Source organism: Lipotes vexillifer, unplaced genomic scaffold (genome assembly GCF_000442215.2).
Source record: "Lipotes vexillifer unplaced genomic scaffold, Lipotes_vexillifer_v1.1 scaffold150, whole genome shotgun sequence".
In the NCBI taxonomy this organism is placed as follows: Eukaryota; Metazoa; Chordata; class Mammalia; order Artiodactyla; family Lipotidae; genus Lipotes; species Lipotes vexillifer.
Window position 1 is genome coordinate 6,057,092 of NW_006792921.1, and position 2,828 is coordinate 6,059,919.

General features: G+C 55.0%; 1 protein-coding gene across 4 annotated transcripts in view; it reads right to left on the bottom strand.

The window, feature by feature from the left end:
- CRHR2 (corticotropin releasing hormone receptor 2) overlaps positions 1-2,828 on the bottom strand; it is a 41,607-nt gene that overhangs the window by 4,433 nt on the left and 34,346 nt on the right. The gene's annotated exons all lie outside the window — the stretch shown is intronic.

The window sequence follows — 2,828 nt, forward strand, 5'->3', positions numbered from 1 at the left end:
ACTCTTTCCTTTTGGGCTTGGTTCCCAGCCTCCCCCTTTACAACATCTTCTCCACCTCACTTCACTGCAGGCACCTTCCTCCCTTCCCCAGGGATCCACTGACACCGCCCTCCCACCTGGTTTCCAAACCCTCCCTGTCTGCGCGTGTGCAGAGGAGGGCAGGGAGGGAGGAAGGAGGACTGACATCTCTTCCTCCTTTGGCTTCAGACACGGTTCCTCCTGTCCTTTAAACCCAGGCTGGGAGAGGTAGTCCCAGCCTTTGGGGGTGTCCTCTGCTCCCCTCCAGCTCTGGGTATTGGGGTGCTGCCATCACATCTCAGCTCCTTGTAGCACACATTCACCAAGTCCAGCAACAGAGCCGAGCCTGCTTGTCCCCCTGGATCTGTGGAGCCTAGTGCGTCTCAAGGGCCCAAGTCCTGAGTCCTGCTGCGTTCATGGTCCTGGCTGGGCCACAGAGAATGCCCAGACAACTCACATCCCTGCTCACAAGGCCCCTGGACACCAGGGTTTTCCCACTAGAGTATGCACATCAAAGGCGCTTGTTCCAAATGCCGCTCTTGGACACACCCCAGGGATTCCCAGTGGCAGGTGGAGGCCCCGGGATCTACATTTGGAATAGGGGCAGCCGGGATATTGCTGGGGAAGACACCACCCATGGAACAAAGAGGCAAGGCTTTCACCGGACAGACCTCATGTGCCACACACCATTCACCTGTAGCTGCAGGGGACAGTTCTCAGCTTGGGGCTTTCTCTGGTGCCAGGGGAGCTAGCTCAGCCTGAAAACGGGGAGAGGGGAGCTGGAAATGTGGGGATTCAAGGTCCCCAGGGTAACCTCCACTGATGGGGCGTGAAGCATATGGGTAAGTAACCCTGATTCCCGACCAGGGGTCAATTCTGAGACTCCTCTACGTGTTGCCCCATGGAAGCCTGCTCATCACTTAGCCTTTATCGGTTTCCTCCTTTCCTTGTCCTCTACTCCCACCCCTCGTTGTGTTTCCTGGGACCACTTCCCACATGAACTTCTGGCGCCAAGTCCTTGTCGCATGGCTCTAATTCCAGCTATTCCAATTGGCATCTGCGTGGCCTTGGGCAAATTACTTAATTAACGTTTCTGAGCTTCTGCTTCCTTGTCCATCCGGTGGGGATAGCCATGGAGCCCGTCTGGGAAGGTTGGCACAGGTTCAAATACTCATGGAAAGCACCGAGCTCATGCCTTTCCCACGCCAACAACAGTGACAACAGCCTCCTGCAAACCCAACCAGCCAACTAACTTCCCAGAACCCAGAAATGAGCACGGGTCTCTCAGACAGCTGTGGACCGCTGGGGGAGGCCAGGGGTGGCAGGGTATCCAAAGGAAAGGGTGGCGGGAGGTGGTGGGTAACCTGCCCTCCAGTCTCAGCTCGGCTAGCTATTAGTGATGACCTTGGGCAGCTGTTTCATCTCCCAGGTTCTTCATCTGTGAAACGGGGAGCATCATTCCTACTTCCAGGCATCGAGGATGTGAGGATTGGAAGTAATGAAGATAGAGCTTCTGGAAGGGCTGCGCTTGGAACCTGGAAGCCCTGTCCATGCATACAGCTGGGTGTGGACCGGGTCCAAAGGGAAAGACAAGCACGGGGCTCTTGGTGAGGGTGGAACCGGAGAAGGGGGCATGGAGAGGAGGTGGGAGTTGGGTATCGTCACTGGGCCTCCCAAGCCTGTCCCCCTTCTCTGTTCATTTCCTCACCGCTGTCCAACATCTTTGCAGAGGGGGCTCGCTTCCCACCCAAGCCAGACTTCCTTGGCTGAGTCCCAGGCTCATCAGAAGCCCTCTCCCTCCAGGATGGGCTCTCAGCAGCTGGCAGGGAGGGGATGGCTCTCATGGGGTTTCTGCTCACACTGGTGGAGGGGGGAATCAGTGACTCATTGCAGCTAGGACTCCAAGGACAATGATTCCCCCTTCTGACTGCTGACAAGGACTGGCTTCTATCTCTGAAATGAATGGAGCCCTGATGGTGGAATTTCAGGCAGTGGGTAAAAAACCTTCCTAGTCATCTCCGGTTCGTATACATCAAGGACACTCCAAAGATGGGGGGGGGGGTCAAATGAGTCCTGAGGAAATTACAAAAAGGAGAGTAAGGAAATAAAAAGAGATAAAGAGTCATTGTCTCCAAGGTATAGACCAAAGAAACCCCCATTAGGCACCTGCTGTGTGCAAGGGGGTGGTGCTCTCTCAAGCTTCTCACTGGGAGCAGGTGGCCCTTTAAGGAGCCTGAAATTAACAAGCCTGAAATAAGTCTTACGTAAATGCCAGTTTCTTATGGGGCTTTTTTGTATGTCTATTTTTTTTGTAGCGTATGATACATAATGGGTTTTTTTGCAGAATGCAGCCTCTACTTAAAATCTACCTTAATTAAAGCTCGCTGTGGTTTAGAGACGTGGCGGCAATTATACCTTAGATGTTAATACATTTGGCAAAGGGCGGGGAGCTGGATGAGGAATAATTGCTCATTACGCTTCCTTTGTCCCAATGCTCCAGGCTGGGGGCGGTGGGCTGGGCCCTGGAGAGGGTCGCTGCGGGTAGAGGGAGATGTAGGTCTGGGCTGAACAGAATCCCGCGGACCCTTCTCTTGCCACCAGCTGCCCCCTTGCCTGGCTTGTACCTGGCAAGGGGATGTCAGATGTCGGAGGCATTAGAAATCTGCCAGTCGGATTTTCTCTGCCCAGAACCTGTGGGCCAGAGAGGGGAGAGGGCTGCATCAGGGCGTGGAGCGTGAGGAAGGGAGAGCTGGGAGCGTGATGCCAGGCAGTGGGGTGGTGCATACAGAGTGTGTGCGGGGGGGGGGGGG